The sequence below is a fragment of the Gopherus evgoodei genome, chromosome 9 (assembly GCF_007399415.2).
Source record: "Gopherus evgoodei ecotype Sinaloan lineage chromosome 9, rGopEvg1_v1.p, whole genome shotgun sequence".
NCBI lineage: Eukaryota > Metazoa > Chordata > Testudines > Testudinidae > Gopherus > Gopherus evgoodei.
This window is the reverse complement of record NC_044330.1, coordinates 17,642,616-17,657,236: the sequence shown is the minus strand read 5'-3', so window position 1 is coordinate 17,657,236 and position 14,621 is coordinate 17,642,616. Positions and strand designations below refer to the sequence as shown.

General features: G+C 39.2%; 1 protein-coding gene across 6 annotated transcripts in view; it reads right to left on the bottom strand.

Annotated features, from left to right (window-relative positions):
• The window catches only part of MECOM (MDS1 and EVI1 complex locus), a 481,835-nt gene that overhangs the window by 247,776 nt on the left and 219,438 nt on the right, over positions 1-14,621 (bottom strand). The gene's annotated exons all lie outside the window — the stretch shown is intronic.

Genomic DNA, 14,621 nt, shown 5'->3' with positions numbered 1-14,621 from the left:
CAGCTAATAACACTTAATAAAGGTTCTATTTGTTATTTTAGAAGTGTGTGTGTGTGTGTGTGTGTGTGTGTGTGTGTGTGTGTGTGTGTGTGTGTGTGTGTGTGTGTGTGTGTGTGTAAAATCAGCAATTCTCTTACCTCCACGCAATGGGGCATATTATGCCACTGATTTTTAAGCAGAACTCCTAATTGAAATAAAACAGGGAGCATATAATGGCACATTCTGATTTAAATTGTTGGCATAATATGGGGGGCGGGAGTGTTGAAGAGTTTCAGAATGTTTCACCAAGCTGTGATATTTCAGTAGGTATCATTTGCCTTGGATTTAGGACAAAAAAAAATCTCAAACTTGGTGCCTAATCTCAGGCATTTCAAGTCAATATTTAAGAACCTAAATAAGCAATCTGCCTTGGATGACTATAGTGTACCAGCAGCTCCCCCTGAAGTCAATAGGATTACTCTTTTGAGTAAGTCCTACTCAATGTGAGTAGGGGCAGAAGAATCAGGTCCTCAGTTTTTATTCAGTTCTCACCAAGGCAAAATTCCCAGTGGAATTCAACATCAATGAAAAGGGAGCAGTAGACTTTGGTGTCAATTTGTCTGAGTAATAGTTTCACGAAAACAGAGACAACTTTGATCCAAAGTCTTGTTCCATTAAAAAACCCTAATAATTAAATTCAAAAAATTATTTGAGAAAAATACACTTTTAAAAGTAAATAATGGAGCCATCTGCAAGATTCTGAGTACTCCCAGCTCTCAATGACTTCAAGCAGGGTATTCCAGACAGAGGAAGGACTATGGAAGGCAGCAGAGGCAAGACTGGGCCATATAAGAGAGTGGTGAGATGGTAAGCTTGGGTGGTGTGAAGGAAGCAAGAAGGGGAATTGGAAACGATGAGCTCAAAGAAACAGGCAGGAGCAGAGGCTTGAGGATCAGGACTGGGAGCTTGAAATTTGAAGTGGATGAGAAGAACCCAGTGGCAGGATTTACAGAAGAGAGGAACCTCCTCTGTAGGCAAGGAAGATGCCTTTCTCAGTAGCAAACTGTAGAGGAGTAAAGTGAAGATTGGGGGAGCCAGAGATGAGAGGGTGGCAGTAGTCAGGAACAAGATGAGCTTAAGTGAGGGTTATGGTAATAGGAATGGAGATGACATATTTTAAGGAAGTTATACAGGAGGAAACCACAAGTTTTCTCAACAGCCTGAAAGCAGTGTGTCAAAACTGACACCAAGGTTTCAAGGGTAGGCAACCTGGAGAATGGAGGAGCTACCTAGTGTAGTGGAGGAGGAGGAGGAAGAGGAAAGATCATGTAGAAAAGGGAAAATGAGGAGTCCGGTGTTTGCCATGTTTTGTGTGATTTCGTGGTGGGGCATATAAGCTAAGATGCATTAGGAAGGATCTGAAACAGGGAAGCACAACAGCCCCACACACAGGACATTGAGAAACAAAAGCAAACCATTTTTCAAATTAAAAAAGAAAAGGCTGGAAGGAAAAGACTGTGATTGAAATCTCATCCTTTGACAGATGTGCCTTTCTCTGCATCCAAATTGCAGAACAAAGATCCCAACTCAACTAAGGAAATGAGCCTCTCAGCATAGTCCTAGTAAGAGATTAATCTGCATGCACAGGCTTGTGTATGAAACAGGAAAAATACTTCAGACAACTTGCCAAGGGAACCAGTCACATTACTTTTTTTTTTTTTTGAAGGCGCTTTCTGGAGATATAAACACCTGCCCCTACAAATATTGTGAGTGCAGTTAAGGTGGTAGCTGAAAATTTTGCCCTAATTACCGTATTTAGCCAATACATTTATAACCACTTTTGCTGATCTGTCACATACTACAGCCTTCATCCACCACCAAATTTGTACTCACATTTTTGCATAAAATCATCATTGCCCCTGTACTTTTAAAATTTCCATTGTGACTCCTCAGCTCTAAAAGACGGACATCAGACAAAGATACAATCACCTCAAATCTCATGAAGAACAATATGGCTGAATCTCCAAAATGGAAAATCTGGAGGCAAAGGGGTACTATCTCATCCCATCACACAGAGAGTTATATAGGCAACCCCCTGAACATCATACTGATGGAAATGTTCAACATGCTCAATCTGAGAAGTGCTGGGGTGTTATTAATAGCAAATTGGATAGGCAAAGAAAAATTAATTTAAAATAAAATCAGAGATAAATTATTAGCCATATTCTTTTAACGAGCAGATTTACTACACCAATATGCAATCAAGGAAATATTATAGTTAAAAACGTTGACCTGCAATGAAAACCCCAGCTACATAACAGGAGTTTGATATAACATGTCACAGTTCATGAAAAGAAAAGGCAAGTCTTCATGTTTCATGCAATTGCTAGTACCACTTCATCAAGTTAAGACTAGGGGAACCCCCTGTATAAAAGAGCCCCTTTTTGCTGCAGGCTTCACCTGTTGAAATGTTATGTCCTTCGTTTTTCTTTTTGTGGGATCTTTGCATCTTTTCATGCAAAATGCTATGGCTGCACTTTAAATGCAAGGCTATTAACATTTGTATTCTTTCTAAATTAATGCTTATTGTATGCTCTGAATTTAATTAAATCACATAAAAATATGCTTGATTATGACAGCCCATGTCTTCACTCCTATGTATGTCACCTACTGTTCAACTAGGAAACATTATAGCTGTCACATCAATAAAACCTCATATTAATATTCTCTCGGGTGGAAATACTGTTAGCCAACTATTTTTTTCCATTCTTTATTTCCAGATACGTATGTTTTTGGAACATTCCGAAAAACGAAACTTATTCTCCAGGCCATAAAAAGCAGGGGATTTTTTAAAGTTTAGTGAAATCTTTATTGCACAAATGCCTAAATTTGAATAGTTCTGTTACAGTGTATACTGACTTGAATGATAAATGTCAGCATTGTCGCCTCTGAATTGCATGTGTTCATGTTAGTTACATTTTACCATATACTGATTGCACAAGAGAACTCTTCATTTGCTTCTGTTTAATGAGGATATTTCTTTTTCTCCCAGCATATATTCTCCATCTCTTCTGTGCTTGTTGGGCCATCAAGGCACACCTTTGTTTCATTTAATATGCAATTTTCACCTCTGACCCAAGAAACTAGTCTTGGGCTTCCTGAACTTTATTGCCTGTTAATAGACTGCTGGCTCTCTTTTCTGTTGTAATAGAAATGGTGGAAAGATATTTAATTGAAAAAGACGCACAAAGCTAGAGTATGAAAGGCAAAGTCAGATTGTTTAAAAAAAAATCCAGAAATAATATGTTTGAGAAGCTTTTGATATTCTTTACAAGTTTGTGCCCCTTTATACAAATAAGAAAGACATCACAGATTTAATTATCTATCTAAGGAACAATAGCATAATACTCTGAATAGTGCTAAATGATTGATCTGGTAATTCATCTTCTGCTTACATCTATCCATTTTGCTTCTTTCTAGTCATCAGAATGATGACATTAGCAACAATGTCACAGAGCAGTCTTGGGCTTTCATAAAACACAGATGCTCTTCCCTGACCACTATTTAGTGACACGTGGTAATAATTTTGTCTGTATTTCTTTCTCATAGATTACTATTAGCTACATCTGTTCAATTAAAATAAAAAGCATGGCACAGCTAGAGTCCAGTGGCCTTATATCAAAGGTAGCCTTTTAATGAAATAGAATGATTTAATTTTTAACTGCTCTGATGAGTGAAAAATAGCCTTTTCTCCCTCCAGAAGTTGTCTGTTTTGTGAATAGTTAGGAACAGACATTATTATAGCATAAGGGTATTTCTGTACATAAAAAGGCATTATTAAAAATGATTTACTGCCCTGTGTTATGAAACTTATAGGAAAAGTGTGATAATATATGAAACTTGTTTATTATGGACTTCATATAATTTTTGAATAATACTGCTTTTTCTTTTGACAAGTGCAATAAACTCAGCTGGTATAGACATACGTTGATTATCCCAAGTCAACTGTGCTGCTTAAAGAAACATGCCCAAACAATCAGCTTTTGACAACTGCATCTCCTGTTATTTACAATAGCCATCACAGTAATAACTCACCATTTCTATATTAATAAGGCAGTGAAATTTATTATGATGGTATTGAAAAGTTATTAAGTACTGCATCCCAAGTGACAAAGTACCACAGTACTGTCACTATCCAAAAGCAGTTGCCCATCCATCACCAAGCTTTCCAGATGGTCCTGCATCTTTATCGCTCCCAGGTTGGTGACATCACCTGTTCACCCACTCAAAATTGATGATGAAAGCAAACAGATCTATCTTACTTACATTTACCAAATCAATTTAATTTTACAGGCCGAGGCTTAGTGACATATTGACTATTTTCCTTAATGGCATCTACTGTACTTAATGCAAGGAACTCATCTTTGAATGCTGGCTTGCATAATGTGTCAGTTCATGATAAATGTTTTTGTAACATATTTACTTAAGGGGAAGAATTATGATTGCTTGTCAGTTCCTTTATTAAATGTAATGATCATACTCTTTGTTTGTTTTTTCCTCCTGATTCTATCTTTCTAAACAGCCAAACTAATTGTGTCTTGTTGTCTTTTAAGGGGACATGTGACTTAGTCTTAAGGCAATTTTTCATCCATTGTCAGGAAGATGACAAATTAATTCCAATTGCTGGAATACTTTGTCCTTACTTGCCACTGAAGTCAATTGACCTCAGTACTGTACATGTAGATGACCCGACTCATGGGAGAACTTATAAAATTGAAGATAAAGATACTTTAAGATTCCTCTTCTTCTTCTCAATTCTTCTCTGTAGAAGGTTAACCGTGGGATTTGATCTGAGGACAGGCAGTCAGACCACAAGTCCCGTTTAGTTCCCACAGCTCCACTGTACTCCTCTCAGGAGTCAATACAGCCTCAGAACTCAACAACTGGGGGGAAGGTACACATCTTCCTGGTCCTATCTCCTCTGTGTATGGATGCGTAGTCCCATGCAGAGGCCTTCACAGGTGCAGAGAAGTAAAGGACAGCACCAAGGGGTGGATGACCTCATGTTCCATGTGGGCAGACATATCAGAGTATGTCTATTCATTTCAGTATGAAAAGGTGGGGAAAAATGATTGGTCCCTGAGTAAGAATCTTAGGGTATGTCTACACAGCTGCTAGACACCTGCAGTTGGCGGGTGCCAGCTGACTCAGGCTCACAGGACTCAGGCTATGAGACTGTGTAGGTTCCAGGCTCAGTGTGGAGCCTGATCCCTGGGATTCTCCTACCTCACAGGGTCCTAGAGTCTGGGTTCCAACCCAGGCCCAGAAGTCTACACAGCAAAGAAACAGCCCCACCACCCAAGTCCCACAAGCCCGAATCAGCTGTCAGAGGCCAGCTATGGGATCTAGTTGATGTGTAGACATACCGTTAGTATTTAACCCACTGAAATCAAAGGTGAAGGTTGTCTTCCCAAACCTAGAAGACTGGGTTAGTTTCTATGGAAATATGCTATTTAAAAAAAAACAAAAACATTCTTAGAGTAATTTTCATACTAAAGCTGTGGGCCAAATTCTGTAATCCTTAGTTCTTACTTCACTCAAGTCCATGAGTAAATAAAGCGCTGCGGCATTTGGTGCAATTACACTAATAGAGATCGGGGCTCATCCTCCACTGATCTGTAAAACCATGCCATGGAACTTTTTTTGTTCATGTTAATTGTACCATCAATTAATGGTAGATGATAGAAGACAACAATATTGTGCTACTTCCCATCTTCTACACACTACTTCACCTAGATCAAATGGGCAAAAAGATTTCGCAGGATGAGCACCTCTTTTGAAGATACTTTTTATTTGCAAAGTAAATCCAATTAGAACCGAATTATTATGGCATGCCATTCTATATACTTATATAAGCATTTATGTTATGCTTACCACTGAACAATTTGAGAACCTTATGCACTTTTATCTATGTCCACATGATGTAGGCGCTACACAGAGAAAAGTCATGGTGTCTGATGCTGGCAGTCATGCTTCTACCAACACTCTTGATGCATGTAAATGGCATCATCTTTTAGAATGACTTGTGAAGAACTTGTCTAAGGGTTTTCTACAGCACCAAGTACAATTAGTCACATCCTCACCACAGGCATGGATGCACAGAAAAAGATGGATTTAGACTGGCAGCATTGCCAAAAAATAGAATCAATCACTTTTTTTCAGGCAACCACTCCTTTGTGTCAGCATCTTCTATCACAAGCCCCCTCCCACTTAATCAAAGCACTCAACATGTACTATGGACTTGAGCCTCGAAGGTGCTGAGCAATCTGGCCCTAAATTTAGCAAAGCAGTTAAGCACATGCTTAATTTTAACCATGTGAGTAATCCTCTTCATGGTAAACTGCTGCTTAAATGCCATGGCTCTCAACATCTTGCAGGACTGAGCTCTAAATGATACAAACAAATATCCAAATAATGTAGAAAGGAAAACAAATCACTGGCACCTGTGACTGCCAAAAATATGCTGTCTGCTCCTAGGCACTGAAGTATAGAACTGAGGAGCTGTCGTCTGAAAGAGAAGAATAGGCCCTATCACACCATCCTGGTGGGCAGAGTCTATCCCCTTACCAAAGTGATAACAACTTTTTTAAATAGGATCACCCATAGTCTGCTTCCTATTTTCCCCAAATGACGATATTGAAAAGAATACGTAAGTCCTAATATCAGTGAGACCAACAGGGGATGCTGCACTTCACTCTCACCACAGGTGGCCTAATATGGAGCTGCTCTACGTAACAGTTATGTAAAATAGGGTCAGGATTTTACTTTTAAGTTAGTGTGGTGCTCAGGAAAAGCACCAGATGGACAACAATGGAAAACTAAAAGTCAAGCAGAGTGCAGAAAGGAGCAGCGCAAGATTCCCCACATACCCCATAACCCCCAGTCCTGTTTCTGGAGGACAACATCCAGAAATAAGGGAAGCTTTGTATCTTTCTTTTTCTATTATAAAGAACTTATAGGGCCATATTCTACTGGTGCAACACTGAAGTAATTTCATTGACTTCAGTGGAGTTACTACAGGGTTTAGACCAGTGTGAGGTCAGACTTTGTTTCATAGAAACTGAACCGAGACTATCAGCTCAATTCACATCAACCACCAAAAGATTGTCAGCTAACAATGACAGTCAACTGCCACCAACCTCAGCCAGATTTGATCACGTGACCTAGAAATTACTGTCCCTGTATCAAATTGTCAAACCCTGGAGCCATTCAGTTCCTCAAAATGTGCAATATTTTTAATTTTGCAGAAGTAATGGAAATACCATAGTCACACACAAATCACCTTTTCAGGTAATGTTTAAAATTTTGCCAACTGCCTTATATAACTAACTGACTCTAGCATTTACACTGTTTGTTGGGAATAGCATGGTAAGAGTTTTAGGGAGTACTGATCGCATACCTATTCATTATACAGTAAAGCATATTGTAGGGAAGAGGAAGGAGTGCTGCTGCTTTGGTCTCTTTGATCAAGATTTCCAAAAGTAGGAGACCAAAGTTAGGTTTCTAAGTAAGACTTTGGATGCTGAGGACTTTAGAAAATCTGACCATATATTTAGGTGCTGAAATATGGATTCACAAAAAAACTTTATACTCTGATTTTGAAAATCTAGACCCTTATGATTTGTTACTCCTATAGCATTGTGTTTTAAAGATAAGGGTACCCAGAGTGTTGGATGGTCCCACACATGGAGTTTCTTGTAGACCAAACTTCAAATAAATACATATGGAGTTTAAGTCAAACAGCACAAAACTAGAAAGTTTTAAAATATGATATAATGTCTGGCCCTAAGACTTTTTTCAATTGTTTAAGAAGGCAATTCATGCCAATAAATATTCTGAGATATCTAATCTGTCAGCCTCGAATTCCTTGGAAAATTAAAGATATTTTTCACACCATTGGTTAATGCTGTACATAACTGTAACTGATCCCCTCTCAACATTTTATACAAAGTTTCATGATTCTCATAATTCTCATTGGATCCTCTTCCAATCCAGACAGCATACACTTTGTTTACATTTTGGAATGTCACATTCTTATACCAGATTCAATACTGTTTAAATATATCTTCAGACTCCAAGCCAATCACATTTGTCTCTAGGCCTCAATGCCATGAAAGAAGAATATCTTCTGTTTTCTAAACTCCTAAACTATTTTTTTATCTTCTGTAACAAGTTTGCTTTAATAGACTTTATTGCTCCTATATCTACCTGTCTAGTATAGAAATCAAGTTTTAGGATAAACAGCATCTAAAACCATTGCAGATAAATTATGTTCCCATGAACATGAATTTAAACTAACTATACCAGTCAGCTATCTGAACTGAATGTTCAACATGCTGTAGAAGATTCTTGTGGTAGACATGTACATTTGTTTTAGTGAACCATTTAGAGGTTCATTTTATAGTGCTCTCCAAGATGTTTTTCCTAGCAGGGCAGGAACCATGATGAAATTGCTAAATTTGCATTTCCTTGCTTGTTTCTGTTTAAAAAAAGAAGTACTGACAGCCCTTAAAGGCTTGTTTTCTTTGTTGATTAAGAAGCAGTCAATTTTCCCTTTTTAAACAATCACTGAGCTACAGCTACTTGGCCCCAACAGACAACTGGGCTACTGGCGAATACTAAAACCACAGTGACAAACTGCAAAAAAGCTTGACCTTTACCCTTGTCCAGTGACCCTTTGTTCGATTTGTACTTTAGATAACCAATACCTGATTAGATAATGCTCAGCACTAAACCCACAAAATAAGATAAAATTCTAATTTATGGCTTTTCATTTAAACTGGTGTACAGCACTCTAATCATGACCAAAGCACAACTACATCACAACAAATTCTTTTTGTCCCACAGCCCACTTGTATTGCTCGAATATATAAATGAACACAATGGATATGATTTCGCATGATTTGCAGAAGCAAAATACTGTATTGAAATCAGTGGGGAATTTTGCTAGCTGGAGCACTGTAGGAACAGGCCCCATGAAATTCCTTGTGTACTGCATAGGCAATAACAAATGTTTTTCACATCAGCTAGCTATCTGCAAACCTACTATGGCAGTTCCTCCAGTTTTCACTCCCCTGCACACCTCCACCAGCTAGTCCTAGTAATAATCAGAGATGGACTCAAGATACATAAATTTGGATCAAAGTTACAAATGCTCCAAGATTCAGAGGTGCTATGACTCTGCATATTATTAAAGATAGCAGCCCTCTCCAAAATATGGAACCAGATCCAGCTTTAGATTTCAGCCTATGTCCCCATTCCAATGTGTATGAGTTTCTAGTTCAAGTTCATCTCACTATCAGTAATAAACAGATGCAAAGAATGAGCACATCCTGGAGATTTTTAAGTCAAAATGTGCACTGCTATATCCCCATAACTTCATACAATACCAAGAACAGTGTTGAGAGTTTGCCCAAGAAATACTAACTCTTTTTTTCTCTTGACAAAAGATTCCTCCTTAATTCTTCATATCCATTAGAGAAAAGATGTTATAACATGATCATTTTGTTTTACCTTAACCTCAAAAGAAGGCAAGTTTATGAAGAGAAAGAATAATTTATCAAGAACAGTTGTTCTTGAAGTAATCGTAAAAGTATCCGTTCCTAAGAACAAAATAGGTACACGGACAATAAGCAATGTGGAAGTCTTGTCATGTATGCGTAACCTTCTGCCAGGTGAAGTTGGCAACAACGATGGCCATGTTCAGTATCTTGAGGTTCCTCTACCCAGTAATCTGGGAACACTTAACTGCACTCTTGGGTGCTTCCAAGAGGCAATACTTGCACACTCACAAGCACTGAGTCTGGTAATAACAAAAGAGAACATTTACTGAAAGGGAACCAAGCATTAATTTGGGAAAACACCAGACTCACATGGAAAGCATATGACTATAAGCAAACCTGACCTCACAGTGCATTGGGTAGTGTCCTTTGCCTCAGTTTCCCACTTTGTAGTGGAAAAATCTGATGAACAACTGTCAATTTAGCACATCACTCCCTTCTCTCTCTGCTGCACCCCACTCACACTTGGCTGTCCTTGATTAGTGAAGACTCGAGTTCAGAGATGCATTCATGGGGTTCACCTTCCACCCCAGGAAAGTAGAGGCATCGAGCAATGCCTCTACTGCTGCCTTTGCAACTGGATCATCGCTGGCTGCTGTCTCTCTGCTGCTGTTAGTGCCGCTGCTTGCTGCTCCTGCGACATCACATTCTGAGGTTCCACCACTTAAGCCGAGCTCCTAGTGACTTCAGCAGGCAGTGGGGAACTGCACAGCCAGTGTAGTGTTCTCTGTATTCACGGTCCTCACACAGGGTCTTAGGCTTAGCTCCTAGACCAGCTCAGCAGTGATGTCAGCTCTAGGAGTCATCAACTACAAACAAGGACTCTCAATTGAGCCTAATCAGCTCTGTCATTACGGTAGGTCAAACAGTGTCTAGGACTCGTTAGGCACAGTCTACACCACCAGGTAAGAACACTGCCCCCATCCACTCTCATCTCTACTGGGATTTGGCATCACTGCCCTCTGCTTAGCAAGTGAGGTTCACTTTCGGGTGAACCCCTCAGAAGCATCATTTTTAGCTTATGAAGCCAATGATCACATATTCACAGCACTTATAACTGGGCTTCCTCCAGCGAAAAGAGTATTAGTAACAATCCTGCAATAGCAAAAGGATGATACTCCATTCTCCCTTGATCCCACACAACATGCCCTTTCTTACTTCTCCATTCCACACTGAGTATCCAAATGTTTTATAATCAAAATCAGTGATGACAGCAGCAAGATCAATGCACTACACAGCACTAGCTCCTTGGGAATCATCATAGGGTAGCAGATAAAAATATCCACTTTCTGTAAAGTGGCTAAAATCTGTGATTATCCTGCACAGTCATCAGGCTCTACCTTGCTCCCACTGAAAACAAAGATAAAACTACCACTTGACTTAAGTGAGAGCAGGATGGAGCTCAATACACCTATCCAGTAAGTAATACACACTACAATACCTGATCAGATGAGAGAACTACAGGAGGAGAGGGCTAATCTGAGGAGCATCCATGCATATGAAGAATTCATTGAAAATATGTATACGGAAACCTCCTAAACTGAGGAAGCACTCCAGCAAGGGAGGACTGCTGTAGCAGCACCAGGAGAGGAGGACAGGGCTCCTTCATAGGGAGGAAGCTGGCTGCTGGTTACTACTTTGACAGGGTAACAAGCCATGTGGATGAAGGGAAGCAGTAGATGTGATATATCTCAAATTTAGCATGTTTTTTGAAAAGGTCTCATATGACCTCAGAAACAAACTGGAGGAATATAGCCTAGAGGAATCTACTATAAGATGGGTGCACAACTGGTTGGGAAAGCATACTCAGAGAGTAGTTAACCATGGTTCTCAATCAAGCTGGAAGGGCATATTGAGTGGGATCCTGCAGGGATAGAGCAGTGTTTCCCAAACTTGAGATGCCATTTGTTTAGGGAAAGCCCCTGGTAGTTCGGGCCGGTTTGTTTACACGCCGCATCCACAGGTCTGGCCGATCGCGGCTCCCACTGGCCGCAGTTTCCTGCTCCAGGCCAATGGGAGCTGCTGGAAGCGGCGGCCAGTACGTCCCTTGGCACACTGGCATAAAGAATATGCTTATAAAGTTTGTGAACAATAACTAGCTGGGAGGGGGCTGCAAGTGCTTTGGAGGATTGAATTAGAATTCAAAATGATCTTGACTGGAGAAATGGGCTGAAGTAAATAGGATGAAATTCAATAAGGACAAATGTGAAGTACTACACTTAGAAAGGAATAATCCATTACATGAATACAAAATGACTGCCTAGGCAGGGAGTACTGCAGAAAAGGATCTGGGGGTTATAGTGGATCACAAACTAAATATAAGTCAACAGCATAATACTGTTGCAGAAAAAGCAAATATAATTCCAGGATGCATTAGCAGGAGTGTTATAAGCAAGACACAGGAAATAATTCTTCCACTCTACTCAGCACTGATAAGACTTCAACTGGAATATTGTATCCAGTTCTGGGCACCATACTTCGAGAAAGATGTCAACAAATTGGAGAAAGTCCAGAGGAGAGCAACAAAAATGATTAAAGGTCTAGAAAACATGACCTATGAGGAAAGATTGACAACACTGGGTTTGTTTAGTCTGGAAAAGAGAAGACTGAGGGGGGACATGATAACAATCTTCAAGTATGTAAAAGGTTGTTAGAAAGAGGAGGATGATAAATTGTTCTCCTTAACCATCGAGGACAGGACAAGAAGTAATGGGCTTAAATTGCAGCAGGAGAGATTTAGGCTGGCCATTAGGAAAAACTTCCGAACTGTAAGGGCAGTTAAGCTCTGGAACAAATTTCCTAGGGAGGTTGTGGAATCTCGTCATTAGAGGTTTTTAAGAACAGGTTAGACAAACACCTGTCAGGAATTGTCTAGCTAATACTTAGTCCTACCTCAGTCAAGGGACTAGACTAGATGACTTATCAAGGTCTCTTCCAGGTCTACATTTCTATGGTTCTATTTCAGAAGGGTGTCTAATGAGCTAGGTGACAAACGGTTGTAGTTAGATATAACCAAATTGCACTTTTCTCCCCATTCTCCCTGCTCTGTCACTGTCCTCCCTTTGTCACTCTCTAAAATGTCTGTCTCCCTCTTACACTAGCAACATGCTTTCTATGGCTCCCAACATAAAGATGTCAGAAGCCAAGATACACCTGCTGTCTTAACCCTGACAAGGCTGTGATGTCACTATTGAAAGATTATTTTTTTCTGTGTTTGAAGTCAATGAGAGTGATACCAGTGTCTTCCACAGAAGTGAGTTGGGCCCACTAATTAAAGTATGGAGGGACTAGTGTTAGTCTTCAAGCAATGAGCTTAATTTGACCATTTAACATGCCAGTAAGCGATCTGGATACACGTTTATACCACAGCAAACACAGGTTTATCCAGAATGAAAAAATAAGTTAGACTGATGCACACTCTCTGCAAGCCTGTTTTGTTTTGTTTGCATTCGGTATTAACTAAGCTTTAGAAAAAACCCTCTCAAAACTCAAAACAAAAATGGCCAATTTTTCCTATTGGAGTGAGTAATACAGATGCAGTATTAGTCTAGACTTTGAATATCCCAGATTTGGTTGGTTTATTTTATAAACTGTAAATTGCCAGGTTTTCCCCCTTCAATTTGTAATAAATACATTTATTTTACTGGCTGGAAGAAATATGGTATTCTGTTGTTCACCTGTTTCTAGCTTCCTCTATGATTGCAAAGCATGTGTAGGTGGATGATCAATTTCCAATTTATTGCTAATTTTACGTGGGTTTCACTGAATACCTTTGAACTGTTTAGATTTGATTGGGAAAACTGAAGAACACCTTTTTTTCAGCTTTCCCAAATAAATACCCCTGTTCAAGTGTGTTGCAGGGGAGTCCTAGCTTCAGAATGATTCCCCTTTGGAGCTTCCAATTTCTTCTTCTTCTTCTTCTTCTTAGTTGTTCTGACAAAAAGGTTTTGAAATTTAAAATAACCTGAGGCACTAAAAACTAGAGTATGCATGCCTATATTTAAAGGTAAAACCAAAATGTCACATCCATAACTGGTGTCAATCAGCAACAGTGTGTCTTTAACTAAAATCAGAAGCAGTCTCTTGAGTTCATGGCGCTGTGCTGCTTTACGTCACCTGAGGATCTGGTCCAAAATGTATTTATTTTGACTTGTGTTCAACTCACATTTAAAATGGTGTGACAGCAATTTTTTTTAAACTTCCATTATCAATACATGCTTCATTGTGGTGTGGCTATTAGACAGCTTTTATGACTTCCTGGTGCCTTGTTCAAAGAATAAAGATTTCTCACCAGTAACTATATTGCATCAGGGTCTGTTCATTTTATAGAGTTCTGCCAAGTCTATAATTTCTCTTGACACTTTTCTGTCATATTGTCACAGGTCTTACACGTATTTAAACAACTGGATGGAAAGTTTGCAAAGAAATCACTGAATATTTATTGATGGTTAAAAGCAAACCAAACATTTATGATCCACCATGTGTTTTGAGGGCTATACTCCAAAGTACAACTTCATTTATTTGATCTCTGGGTAAGTAAAACTCCCAGTTCCTCAAAGGTCCATCATATTCCTGAGAGCAATGCAGACAAAGCATTTCTCCCTCATTTATCAAAAAATCTGTTATTCCAATGAAAAACAAAAATGGAAAATAGGGATTGTCCTGTATTTTTCCTTCACCTCTTTCAAACTATGAATAAAAAAGTTCATGCAAGAATGATTTGTATGTCACATCAGACCAACACTAAGAAAAACAGCTGATTTTTTTAAGTCTAGAATTTTTATCTGAGCTATACTAACAGAGAAAGTGTAGTGTTGGATCAGTTGATTGGCCCAGATAGTCTGAATACTGCCTCCAGGTAATCACACATAATGCTTTGGAGCTAAGCAGAATAAAAAACATAACACACCTAGACAATTGTGCAATGTTGTACTTTACAAAGGAGAGATGCCGGAAGCGGGGGCGGATTCCCTTCCAATTGCTCAAAGGGATCAGATTCAAAGGAGAAAGTTATTAAGGGCC